Raw genomic sequence first — 13,274 nt, forward strand, 5'->3', positions numbered from 1 at the left:
GTGAGGTGATGTCATGAGAGGGGAACGCGTGCCTTTTCAATGAAGCCCCCGCTTCCTCCACCACCCCATCTGCCCAGCTAGAAAGGGACTTCCCTCCTCTCAGGGGAGAGTGTCACCAGTCTGTGCCCAGCGTGTCCTGCGGGGCCAGTGCATGGCAGGAGCCCAAGGGTGGGACCTCCCCAAACTCCCTAAGGTGCCGTGCAGGCAATTTTTCAAAAATGATATGCCCCCCACGCAATACGTTGCAGTCTGGCTCTAGTGTAATACAAAACATTGGGAGGGAGCAGGCCGGGCTGAGGCAGCTCCGCCCAGCATTGCCGCTCCCTCCCAGTGTTTTGTAACACTGACTGCTGCTGGCGCCAGGGTGTCGCGGCCGGGCCGCAGCAGTTGGCCGCCGGCCCGCCGCATTTATCAAAGAAAGGTAACACTTCAGTGTTACCTTTCTCTGCATCTGCGGCGGGCTGGCGGCGGCGGGCGCAGAGCTGCAATTGCAAAGGATCTGTAAATTGCTTACTTACAGATCCTTTGCAACTTGCATCCATCCGTCTGGCGAGGCCGAGGCTCTGGGGGCTGGTTCCTGAAGTGTGAAGGCTTCACAATGAAGCCCAAATGGTCTTCAGGAACCGGCCCCCAGGTCTCCAGCCATGATTTTGCATCAGCCACGGGCCGATGGGCCGACGACCCAATCCGACCCTGGCGAGGGCTGGCCAGAAGAACCACAGGCGAGCCCACTGTTGACCCTGATGTACACATTAAATGACGGCTGGAGGCCGACTTCTCGGCTGTACAGCATGTTGATAGACACACCCAATCCCAAGGGCACAGCGCTAAAAGAACAATGGGAGAAAGACCTAGGTGCAAACATAACGGAGAAAGAATGGGAGAGAATACTGAACTTCCCCAAGGCTGTATCGAGGAACCAGCGTTTTAAACTAATACAACTGAACGTGCTGTACCGCACATAAATGACCCCACACAGAATAGCTAGGTTTAACAAAGAAGCAAGTACACAATGCCCTTGGTGCAAAGGCGAGGGTACTGACTTGCTACATATGTTCTGGGGGTGCGTGCGAGTGTGAGGTTTCTGGGTACGCATAGAGCGAGCTTCTAGAGAGGCTGGAGTAATGATGTATGAGTGGACACTGAAAGAATGCCTGTTTGGTGCCTACCCCAGAATCAACAAGCACAAACATGTGGTTAGGTTTATGGACCTGGCATGCATAATAGACAAAAGAACCATCGCCATGTCTTGGAAAACAGCTGCGGGCCACAATATGGCAGGTGGCGCAAGGAATTCGAAAGGTGGGCAAAGGCAGTACCAAGGTTTGGGTGGAGGGAGTGAATAGATCGGAACCCGATGGCACTGATAAATGTGTGGCATGGAAGGCATTGATCTGGGACAAGTTCCACCCGTCCGACGATAAACCCCCTTGAGTGCAACACCTAACGCGAGGATCACCTGCAGTGAGCCTAACCAATCACCCCATGGCACCTAAGTGACACTGCCCAACTGATGGCACGAGGAGCGAAATGGTTGGGCCCTAGACACTGGAATGCTTAACCCTATCGAGACTATAAACAGCACATGGCATGTGTAGGATGTTGTTTGTTTAAAGTTGTTTGTTGTTGTTAACTTAAATGCAGGCATGAGAAATGGAAACTGTAAAGCACAACTGTAACTATATAAATGCCAATAGAAACATTTAAAAATAAATAGAGAATATGGGGAGGTCCCTGCCGCTGGTGTAGTGTGCAGTGTGTGTGAGAAAGATGATAATTGTCCTACTTGAATTTATGAAAACATTGGTCAGGATTGCGCCAGCCGCATTAACCTACCAGAGTCAGAATATACAAATAAATTCATTACCCTACAATACCCATCTTTTCACCCTAAATCAGTCAGTTTACCATTTGTATACTGCATATTGGGTTAGTACAGTGGCTTGATCCATTATGTTTAAACAGAACAAAGGCCACTGCTGTCGGTGGGTCAATTCAGGACATCTATGTAAGTGAGAACAGACCATTTAGCAGATTTAATGCTGAGTGGGCAATAATTTATACCATGACATGTTTGTGATTCATATTGGAATTAGATGTTAATTATGTGCAGGGGATTGCCAGACTATTGTGAACATGAGGTCAACACCACTGCCACAAATAGAAACACAGTCAAAACAGCAGGCTTGACTATATCTTTCCTAAATTAAATGATCAAATCTAATTGAAACTGAAAAGCTTGGCAGATGGTGTACCCGTGGAGGCACATGTCTTTCAGTACTCCAGAGTGGCTAATAATGCTGATATGTATACTTACAATCAAGCAGAAGATGTTTTCACTTTCATCCCAATAAACAAGATGTTTTAATGTGGTCTTGTTGAAAAGCAATTTTGAGTATTGGCAGGTCTGGAATAAAGAAAGAAAATGAGGTGTACAAATTTGTCATTAACATTTACTGTGATTTCTAGATCAGAGTAAACAATTTAGCCATGGACTCTGTTTTTGGATGTAACATTTGCAAGCCTCTTTATGTTTTACTGCTTGTGCACATATTTTCCAGTGCTACATTTATCCGTTATTACTATTGAGAATGATGTAAGTAACATTTGTCTGGTCCTATGGGTGCCAGAGTGTCTAAGACACCCATAGATGATAAAAACTCAACTACTAATCTGTAATGAACAATATGGACATCATGCCTTCGTGGATAATGACATGGTTAACTCTCAGGTGTCACTTATCTTAAACCCGAGCTTAGGCTGGTTTAATAAAGGTAGCTTTAAGAACCTCTTTAAAGCCGAAGTCTTTATCCACATGAAACTCTAATGCTTCATCAGTAACATTGCAGCGTTAACAGGGCTCCATCATGAACGATTGCAACCAGCTCAGTAGACAGAGGGTTTTCAACTTGCAAGGCAATGTGGGATCGAAAATCAACTTTTAGAACCCCCGAAGACAGGAAGGACTCAAACAATGGGTGTTGTGAGACAGGCATGGTATCAAGAGAGACACAGACTCAAAGATGTTAGTTTCAAAATCTTTATTTACTAATGTTCCTGGGTTGGTGTAATGCCTAACTGGCCCTAACACTAAAGGGATGGTTCCCTTAACTGATGTTTCTAAGGTCCGTCAAAATCTGAAAGTCCAAAGTAAAAATCTGTATGTGTCTAAACGTATGCTTGCCTTAACTCTTTGACAAAATTTGCTAGGAAGTCTCTTAAAAGAAAAAGATAGTGGTTCAACCGAAAATAGGAAACCAAGTTTGGTTTCTGGTAGTCTTCTCACCAGGTGTAGCGTCGGTCAGTTTCCCAAAAATTAGTTCAATCAAAACAGAGCTGTTCATACAACCTTCTCCACAGTTCCTGTAGTGCTCTCAAACACTTTCCATGTCTTAAGTTCTGTGGGGTTCCCGTCCTCAAGCTTTAACGCTTCTAAGTTCAAAATATAGTCAAAAAGAAATATACACACTTCCTCTTCAAGCTTCTCTGGGTTTCTTAGGCCTCTCATTGGATTCAAAACACCAGTTCACCTCAGGCCTCTGAGGGTTCCCTTCCCCAAGCTTAGACCGCTCTTAATCTCAAACACAAATTCAGCTTCAGCCTCTCAGGGCTCCCTTCCCCAAGCTTAGGCTCTTCTTAATTTCAAACATAAGGAACAAGTTACTTACCTGTAACTGTTGTTTTCCAGCATGGATCTGGCATGGCTTCACATGCTCCTGAATATTCCCTGTTGTCAGGCTGGAAATCCTTGGTAAAAGAAAAAACTGTTTCACTTTCGTTTATAAACTGTCTTTCTCCTATAAACTAAGCATTGAGCTCTGGGTCATACTGCCCCCAGCCAATGACTTTCCTCTCCTTAAGCCCCTCCTCTGGCAGCCATCTTCAGATTTGGTAGCACATAAAGTGGTAGTATGACCAACAAGAGCCCCAGAGGGGCAGGGGGGAGGGTTTGCATGTAAATCCATGTCAGACCCATGCTGGAGAACAACAGTTACAGGTAAGTAACTTGTTCCTTCTCCAGCATTGGGTCTGGCATGGATTCACATGCTCATGAATAAAGAATACATATCAGTACATATATACACAACCACGGGAGGTGGCAAAGCTCAACAGAAGCAATCACACTTACCTCCTCACCAGGCTCACCTTCAAGCGAACAGGTTGCTTAGCAAGGCTTGGCCGACTCTGAACTCCTCCCTGGAATCCCTGTTGATGCAGTAGAATTTTGTGAAGGTCTGCGTAGGCCTCCACGTAGCGGCAGTGCAGATGTCCAGCAGTCGTCACAGTGATTGCTCTGGTAGAAAGGGCTCTCGGACAGCCAGGCAGTGGTCGGTTTGCCAACCGGTGACAATGAGTGATGCAGTCGGGGAGCCACCTGGAGATGGAAGCCCTAGACAAGGCCTTCCCATGGTTCAAAGGACCAAAGTTCCCAAAAAGCTGAGAAGTCTTCCGGAAGGTCTTTGTGCGGACCACATAAAACTCGAGCCACACCCAGCGAATGCAAAGTTCTTTCAGCTGGAGACGAAGGCGTAGGAAAAAAAACAGGTAACACCAAGGGCTCGTTGAGAGGAAATTACGATGGGACCTTGGGTATGAAAGAGGGGTGCGTCCACAGCACCACCCTCGTCTCGTGGAAAGTCAAGTAAGGTCGCTTGCAGGCCAGGATCTCATCTACTCTCCTGGTAGAGGTGATGGCCACGAGGAAAGCTGTCTTCCAAGACAGGAACTTAAGCAGAGCCTGATGAATTGGCTAGAATGAGGCCCCCATGAACCTAGTCAGCACCATGTTGAGTTCCCACTCTGGGGCAGGCACCTTCACCAGTGGGAACGAAAGGAACAGTCCCTTGATGAACTCTTTCACTAGGCGATGCGACGAAAGCGAAGACCGTCCCCGAGACCTGGTGTAGCAGGAGATAGCCGCCAGATGCAACCTGATGGAGGCGTGCGCCAGCCATCCTTAGCCAACAACAAGTACGGAAGGACTTGGGGGCAGTGAGCCGCAGAGGGTTAATCTTCCATTTGTGCACGTAACACTTCAGAGTCGATGACACCCTGGACTTGGCGAGGAGCTCCCTGCAGTATGCAGGCAGCACATAACCACCAAACTCTAATGCTGCAGGAGCCAGGCCTTCAGGTTCAGCGATCCTGGGTCGTGGTGCAGGATTGCGCCTCCTTCCCTGGCGAGAAGATCCACGACCACTGGTAGCTTGACTGGAGGGGACTCCAACATACTGAGAAGGTCCGGGTACCAGATTTGCCTCGGCCACGCTGGCGCGACGAGGATCATCCTGCACCAGCACTGTCTGAGTTGACTGATGACTCGTAGTAGCAGAGGCAACGGAGGGGACACATACAGGAACCGGCCTTCCCAAGGGAAGGAGAATGCGTCCCCCATACTCCCTGGCTCAGGGAACCTGCTGGCGAACCTCCAGCACTTTGTGTTTTTCGCCATCGCCAACAGATCGATTTGGGTACTGCCCCACCTGAGGAAGGGGTTGTCCACTTGATCCTGCCAAAGCTCCCACTCGTCGCAAGAGCGCAGCTCCCTGCTGAGGGAGTCAGCGACAATGTTTTTGACTCCCGCCAGGTGAAAAGGAATGAGGAACATCCTCTGGGCGACGGGCCAGTGCCACAACTCCTGGTTCTCTCTGGAGAGGGCCAGGAGTCTGGTGTCCCCCTGCTTCCGGATGTAAAACATTGTGGTAATATTGTCCGTGAAGACCCTCACCACTTTGCCCTTGAGGGAACGGAAGAAATGACATGAGAGCCCAAAACACAGCCGTAGTTCCAAGACTTTGCTGTGTAGCACCTTCTCTTCTAGCGGCCACAGGCCTCTGGCGTGGAGACGTCCGGTGTGTGCTCCCCATTCCTTCAAAGAAGCGTCCGTCATGACCGCCTCCTAGTATGGGGAACTCTGGAAGTATGTGCTCCCGGTGACGTTGGAGAGCGCGCCTCACCACCTTATCGCTCGACGGAACTCCTTGCCGAGCACAATCCTGTCCTTGAAGTTTCCGGACACCTGGAACCAACGGGAGTCCAGGAATTCCTGGAGCGGCTGCACCAGCAACCTGCAAAGCCAGATCAGGTAAATACATGACGACATCATGCCGAGCAGCGACTTGATGGTCCTCACCGTGGCGATCATCAGTGCCAACAGCCCTTGCACCATGCTCAAAATGGCCGCTATTCTCTCCTCCGACAGAGCCGCTAGAAAGGATACCGTGCTGAGCCTGGACCCCAGGAACAGAACGTTCTGAGATGGAGTAAAGCAGGTCTTTGCATAGTTCACCAAGAACCTCAGATCCGTCAGCAGCCGGATCGGCCCCTCCGTGTGATCGACAGCGATGTCCCTTGACCTGGCCCGGATGAGCCAGTCGTCGAGGTATGGGTACACATGAATTCCATGTAGTCGCAGATGGGCACACCAGAGACAGGCACTTTGTAAAGACTCTGAGCGCCAACTTCAGTCCGAAGGGGAGAGCCTTGAACTGGTAGTGCTTCCCTTGTACGATGAAGCTCAGGAACTTGCAATGTTTCTCGTGAATGTGGACGTGGAAGTACGTGTGCTCCAGATCCAACGATGACAGAAAGTCTCCCTCCTCCAGTTGGCTGAGCACGTGCTGCAACGTGACCATCCTGAATTTCTACGACTTGATGTACTTGTTGAGTCGCCGTTGATCGAGAATGGGCCTCCAGTCCCAGTCTTCTTTCGTACTAGAAAGTATCTTGAGAAGACACTGGAGCCCCGGAGTCGCTTTGGAACTAGCTCTATCGCCCCTTTGCTTAACATGGCCAGAACCTCTAGCAGCAGTGAGGGATGTGTTGTTCCTGCCTGGCCACCGGTGGTATTTGCACACACTTTTGTTGCAATTCCAAAGTGTGTCCGTGGGCAAGCGCATCCAGCAGCCATCGATAGGTGGAGATGTTTTCCCACACGCTTTAGGTTCACCAACTGGCCTCCCACCAGGGTGCAGGGGTGGGGGCCCGCCGTCACGGATGGTTCAGTCCTGCTTGGAGGCTGCCGCGCCACCCTGTGAGCATTGACTACGATGGCGGCACCCCCGAAGGCCTTGGAACGACCCCTGTAAGCTTCCTGGAACGGGAGGGTTGGCAGTAAGAGGATGATCCACCACCGAAACTCTTCAAAGATCTACCCGACTTCTCTCCCGAGGGACGAAAGGACAGACAGTGCTGTTGCAGCATGCCCAAGGCACGGGCTGTCTCTGTGGCCTGAAGAGATTCATCAACGGCTTTGCCGAAAAGGTTCTCTCCATGGAACGGCATGTCCAGGACCTTCGTCTGGACCTCCTGCCTCAAGTTGGTGGCCTTCAGCCAGCCGTGACGACAGAGGCAAACTCTGTTTCCCATCTGGCGGAACCCTGTGTCTGCAATGTCCAGGGCCACAGTGATGGCATGGTCCTACGCCACCTCGCCTTCCTGAAAGATCTCCATTGCCTCTACCCGCTTGTCCTCGGGGAGGAAATCCAGGACCGGAGCCATCTTGTAGCATAGCTCCCATTCATCCCTGGCCAGGATTGCTAAGGCATTGGCCACCGTGACCGTTGTCGCAGCAGAGTAAATGACCTTCCGTCCCACGAGGGTCCAACTTCATCCCCTCGCCGTTCGGGGGACAGAGGCTGATGACGACGGGTTGGATGACTTCTACTTAGCCGCAGCCGAGACCACCGAGTCCGGCGATGGTTGTGACCGTAAACATTTGGGTGCAAAGTCTGGCACCCGCTATTTCTTTTCGAGCTGGTCCTTCATCGCCAGGGCTGAGGCGGGGTTCTTCAGCAGTGCCAGCCCCTCATCCCAGATGTTGTCCAGGAGCGGCAATAACAAAATGGTCTTCCTTTTTGCCTTCCAGCACTGATACAGGAAGCCCTCCTTCTTCTTATCTTCTGGGGTGAGCTGGAAGTGTTCCGACGCACGTGCGATCAGGGAGTGGAATGAACCCACTTTGTCCGGCGGAGAAGCCCTTGGCGGCGGAGAGATGTCCGTCCCCGTAAGCCTAGGGGGGGAGGGCACAGACGGTTGGAGTGGAGGAGTAGGGTGTCTCCTCCTCTTCTTCGGTGGTGGTGGTCCCGGTGTCAACAGGGTCGTCGCCGGTGGGGTCGCTGGTGTTGCCTTCAGCATCCTCTTCTGAATCTCCAACACCAGCGTGAGGAGGGTCGACAGAATATCCTGCGACAGATCTTTGGGAGGTGCCTGGGGAACAAGGTCGCTGGGCACAGCGCCTTTGTCGTCGCCCCCGCCGACATCATCATCGTCGACGCCGCCGCCTCCTGCGGGCATCTCTTCGACACTCTCGTTGTCGTTATCTTCCCCTACTCTGGGATGGTGCAGACGGAAACTATGTCCACCTCATCGAACAAAGAAATAGCCGTGCCCTGCACTTCTTCAATGCCCCCACCCTTCTTTGGGTCCTGAGGGGTAAGATTCAGGCTACGGTCCGGCATCCGCTTCTACAGAGTCTTCTCCACTGGTGTGGCTGAAGCCTCCCACCTGGGAGGAAGGGCCATCCTGACCACCACGGGGTACCCTGGACAAGGTGAGCCCTTTTCACATTTGAGAGGGCGGCAGCAACCATCTGATTGGAAGAGGATGATTTGGCCTGGATCACCTGGGCCTTAACCGGCAGGTTGGACACCTTGTCCTTCTTGGCCTTCTCCGGCTTCTTTCGCAGCTTCCCCGGGGTAGCTGTTGGTCCCCTTCGTACTCGCCGGCTAGTCACATATGGCAAGGCCGAATAACGACAGGAGCCATTGTCTGTTTCAACCTTTCTTTATTTTTCCTTCTTCCAACTGCCCCGTTTCCCTCCCTTGTCCCTCCCCTTCCGCCCTCTTCCCGCCCTGGTGTGTTCCCCTCTCTTAAAGGGGTCTCATCCCTTTATTCAGTTACAATACCTCCCCCGTGCTTAACATGAAAGCCGGGGTCACATTTGCTCGATGAGTCTCATCAGTCTCCTCACTGTCCGGTGGGGTCTACCCGGAGACTCTCTAGTTTCGCCAGTCGCTTCGACGAGGGGACCTGCATCTTCGTCGGGCTCAGAGTCCTCGGAATTACTTCTGCTGTATCTTGATCTTCGAGAAACAGTCTTTTAAAGAACAAAGCATTCCGTGTTATCTCCCCTGGTTCTGCTGTTGCTGTTATCATGGGTCCCTTTACAGCTGTAATGATTTGAGGCTCCGGGTCATAGCGGGTGTCTGTTTTCCTCCTCTGGTTCTGCCGCACCAGAACTGTCTGCCCTACTTCGTGCTGGGACTACTTTGCGTTTCTCTTTTTGTCAGCCCATTCTTTGGCTTTCCTTTTCTTTTCGGCATCTTGTCCCCTTATGGCTGCATCTTCTTCTGGTGTGTAGTCTTCCCACTGAGGGATGCGTGTTCGGGGTTGGTATCTCACCATTAGTTCTGCTGGTGTTTTTCCTGTTGCATCGTGTGGTGTGTTTCTATAGCTCCGGAGCATGCCACAGATGGCTTGAGAGTGTGATACTTGCTCGGCTAGGGCTTTCTGCCTTGTTAGTTTTATGGTGGCCATGAATTGTTCTATCATTCCGTTGGCTTCGGGCCAGAGTGGGGTTACCTTTTGGTGATGGAAGCCAAGATGGTCTGTGAATTTGGCAAACTCGCGTCCTTGGAACGGAGAACCGTTGTCTGTTTGACGACGTTGGTGATATCCCATTCGCTGAACAGTACATCCATGATGGGCGCTGTTTCGCCGAACAATGTTGACGGTGTTCGTTTGATGAATGGAAATCTTGAGTACTCGTCTATGATTACAAGCAGGTAGCCTCCTTCCTCTAAGGGTCCGTAGAAATCCATTGCAACCTTTTGCCAGGGCCTCTCTGGAAGTGTTGTCGGCAGCATGGGGCTTGGAGATGACTTATTCGCTGCTTGCTGGCAGGGTCTGCAGTGTGCCAACATTTCTTCCACTACAGTGTCCATGTAGGGGAACCACGTGTGGTTCCTTAGAATCTTTTTCGTGTTGTTGATCCCTCTGTGGCCCTCCTGCGCTAGTGCCACTAGTGTTTTCCGTAGGTCTTTCGGGGCTACTAGTCTGTTTCCTCGTAACAGTATATCTTGGTCTGTGGCCACTAGTTCTGAGTGTATCTTGGCCAGGCGGTTTAAGTATTTTTTGTCCGTCCCCTCCCCTCCGTTTCTTCTTTCTTGCCATTCTCTCCATTTGTTTGCGCGGGTGAGATGAATAGCGGTCCTGATCGTGAGGTCGGCTTTGCTCCTGGCCGCAAAGACTCCTGTCGAGATGGTTGGTGGCATGGCGTTGGGGGACAGGTATGAGATGTATTCTTCTGCTTCCTGGACTAGGGAGTTGTCACTTCCCGCCAGTGGGTGTCTTGATAAGTAGTCGGCTGGGTTGGCTTTTACTCCTGGTTTGTGGATGATTTCATAGTTGTATTCTTGTAGTCTTATCACCCAGCGTTCTATTCTGGGGGGCATTTTTGTTTTGGTGTTCCCAATCAACGAGAGTAGTGCTTTGTGGTCCGTGACCAAGGTAAACCGTCGGCCAATTATGAAATGGTGGAACTTTTCACAGGCCCATAAGGCCGCAAGGCTTTCTCTCTCCGCCTGTGAGTAAGCCTTCTCGGTGTGGGGCAGGGCACGGCTGGCATAGGCTACTACTGCGTGTCGCGTGTTGTGCTTGGTGTCGACTTGGGCTAGGATGGCTCCTAGGCCGACTGGGCTGGCGTCTACTGTGATGATAGTGTGCCACTCGGGGTGGAAGTATGCCAGCTGACGATGGTTGGTGAGACTTCCTTTGAAGGTCAGAAAAGCCGACTGGCATTGTGGGTCACAGTTGAAGGGTTTGTTCTTCTTGATGAGGGCACGGTGTGGGTCAGTGATCGTGGCATAATTTTGGAGGTAGCGTGCGCAGTATCCTGCCATCCCTAGGAATGATTGTAACTCTGCTGTTGTTGTGGGGGCTTGAAGATCGTTGATCGCTTTTATCTTCTCTGGGTCGGTTTTTATGCCCTTATCCGAGAATATGTGCCCAAAAAATCTTAGGCTGGTTTTGTTGATCTCTCATTTGGGGCTGTTCAGAGTTAGGCCAGCATCATGAAGTATCTTGCAGACTGCCACGAGTGCTTTGTCATGTTGTTCTTGGCATTTCCCAAAGATCAGGATGTCATCACTGCAGTTTAGGGCATTCACTTCGGCTGATATTAGGTGTCTGATTGTTTCTTGGAAGATTTCCCCAGCCAAGATATGCCGAAGTTGAGGCGTTTATACTTGAATAGTTCTTTGTGTGTTGCAAAGGTGGTGATTGGCCTGGAGGCTGGGTCTATGACGAGCTGGTGGTAGCCCTGATTGGGGTCTGGTTTTGAAAAATGTGTTGCTTGGTTCAGTCTGATGAGCATGTCCTCCAGGCTCGGTCCGGGATGCCTTTCTATTTGTATGGCGGTGTTGGGGATGCGCATATCGATGCATATGCGTAATCGTCCATTGTCTTTGGGCACTATTACGATGGGGGATACCCATGGTGTTGGTTCTTCCGCTTTTTCAATGATGTCGTTGAGGAGTAGGAGTTGGAGTTCCTTTGATACATGGGCCTGGAGGTGAAAGCCCACTTTGCGGGGGTGCTGTGGCACTGGTGTGACTGTGGTGTCAATGTGCAGTTGAATGACCGAGTCTTTAAGCATTCCTATCCCTTCATATAGTTTGGGGAATTGGGTCTGGAGGTCCTCTTTTGTGAGGGGGCGTCAGGTTATAGCCATAATGTCATTGCTAACTGATGGGTGTCCTTTGATGACTTCAGTCTGTTCGTATTGCAGGTCAATGAGTGCCAGAGCCCTGGCAGTTCTGTAGCTGAGGAGTCCTATGGAGGGATTCCGTATGAAGTCTATTATGGTGGTTGTTGTGAGGTTTCTGTGAGTCAAATCGCATTGAAACTGTTGTTTGGATGTCATGGGTAGTGCGGCTCCCAACTGAAAGATGTGGGTCCTTGATAGTCGCAGGGGGTAGAGGGCTGCTATCTCGTGGTATAGTTCCTCGTTCATGACATTCACTGTCGCTCCGGTGTCAACAACAAATTTGTTCCTGGTGTTCCCCATTTGTATTGTGACCTTGGGGGCTGGTGTATCTTCAATGTCGGCACTGAGGAGCCAGACATATTCCCTGTCATACCCATCTTGTAGGTATTGGAGGTGATGTATCTCTTCGTGAACATATCTTGGTGGGGAGTTGTTGTATGGGTCGTAGTCCGGGGGAAACGGTGGGTGTGGGTTTCTTGTTCTTGCGGTGGCGAGCGTTCCCTTGTGTAGGCTCTCTCCGGGGTGGCCATTTGCATTTGGTCATAGTGGTGGAAGTCATACAGCTCGTGGGTCTTCCTATTGGGTTCAATTTGTAGACCTTCTAACATTCTCATGGTGTTCGGGCGTTGGTAGGTGCTTGTGGGGTATGTCAATCCCCTATCGCCGGGTCGTTGGTCGGGTTGGTCTGTGTGGGATTCCGGAAGGCGATTGGTATTCTGCTGGCGGTTCAGGCCCATGTTGGGAAGTTGTTCCTTACACATGGCTTGGAAGTGGTTTTCCTGGCCACAGCGCATGCATCGTTGCACAATGGCGGGGCATGGCCATCTGTGTGGATATTCAAATCCACAGCGATAGCATTGCCGGTCACTTTGTGCCCGCTGCGTAGTGGTTCTGGAAGTTTGTGGAGTCTGAAAGGTCGGGTATCGGATGTATGGGGTAATGGCCGCGATGCTGTCTCCTTTTTTTGGGTTCTCTATGGCTGCGGCTTGGACACCTATTCTTTCATACACCCTGGCCAGATCTAGGACTTCTTTGAGAGATAGAGGTTTCTTCAGAAGGTGTTTTCTGAACATGGATGAGATTCATCCTTCTATTATGCGCAGTCTGATGGCTTCATCGCATTTAAGTTGGCGAAGTCACATTTTGTTATTTTCCTTTGAAGGCGAATGACAAATTCCCCTATGGATTTGTGGGGGAGATGGGCACATTGATTGAAGGTATAACGTTCATAGTCCCGATTTGGTGTTATAACCAGTTTTTCGTTGATGGCTTCCAGGAGACGTGAGTAGGTGGCGCGGTCTTGCGGGGGGATTGTACTTATTATGTTGTTGATTTCTCTCACTGCTACATTTGTAAAGATGCTGATCTTGTTGGGAGGATCTTGGGTGCCAATGGCGCCTACGAAGTCTTCGAATTCCTCAACCCATTCTTCCCTTCCCTGACCCTGGTCATGATGCGGGTTGAGGGTGAATGGGCTTGGTCTCCTCATGAGGCTGGCATGTGAAAT

This window comes from Ambystoma mexicanum, chromosome 5q (assembly GCF_040938575.1).
Source record: "Ambystoma mexicanum isolate Mex_15411 chromosome 5q, UKY_AmexF1_1, whole genome shotgun sequence".
Taxonomy (NCBI): Eukaryota; Metazoa; Chordata; class Amphibia; order Caudata; family Ambystomatidae; genus Ambystoma; species Ambystoma mexicanum.